The sequence below is a fragment of the Suricata suricatta genome, chromosome 17 (genome assembly GCF_006229205.1).
Source record: "Suricata suricatta isolate VVHF042 chromosome 17, meerkat_22Aug2017_6uvM2_HiC, whole genome shotgun sequence".
Classification (NCBI taxonomy): Eukaryota; Metazoa; Chordata; class Mammalia; order Carnivora; family Herpestidae; genus Suricata; species Suricata suricatta.
The window spans coordinates 56,033,153-56,034,062 of NC_043716.1; positions in this window are offsets into that span (position 1 = coordinate 56,033,153).

Here is a 910-nt window from a genome sequence, read left to right on the forward strand (position 1 = left end):
CCTCCCCCTCTCTCTGCCCCTCCCCCCCTCACTATCTCATTAAAAAAAAAATCTTTAAAAAACAATAAAAAGTAACTAACTAAATAATAAAATTATGGGGAAGAATAGACACTATTCCAGAATCACAGAAAGATACAAACGACCACTGCAATGCATAATCCACACCAGATCCCGGTGCAAACGTTTCAAAAGATCTTAAGTGCCGGGGGGACTGGGCGGCTCAGTCGGTTAAGTGTCCGGCTTTGGCTCAGGTCATGATCTCACGGTTCGTGGGTTCAAGCCCTGCATCGGGCTCTGTGCTGACAGCTAGCCCAGAGCCCGGAGCCTGTCTTCAGATTCTGTGTCTCCCTCTCTCTCTGCCCCTCCCCCGCTCATGCTGTCTCTCTCTCAAAAAAAAAAAATAAATAAATAAATAAAAACACACATACAAAAAGATTTTAAGTGTGTTTTGGGATATGTGGAGAAAATGGAATAAGGACCATGATTTGGTGATCATTCTTTTTTTTGTGTGATGTTTATTTAATTTTGAGACAGAGAGAGACAGAACACGAGCCAGGGAGGGGCAGAGAGAGAGGGAGACACAGAATCTGAGGCAAGCTCCAGGCTCCGAGCTGTCCGCACAGAACTGGACGCGGGGCCCAAACCCATGAACTGTGAGATCGTGACCTGAGCTGAAGTCAGATGCTTAACCGACTGAGCCCCCCAGGTGCCCCTAGGTGATCATTCTTTTTTTTTTTTTTTAATGTTTTATTTATTTTTGAGAGAGAGAGAGAGAGAGAGCGAGCGCATGAACAGGGGAGGGGCAGAGAGAGAGGGAGACACAGAATCAGAAGACAGGCTCCAGGCTCTGAGGTGTCAGCACAGAGCCCGACGTGGGGCTCGAACCCACAAACTGTGAGATCATGACCCG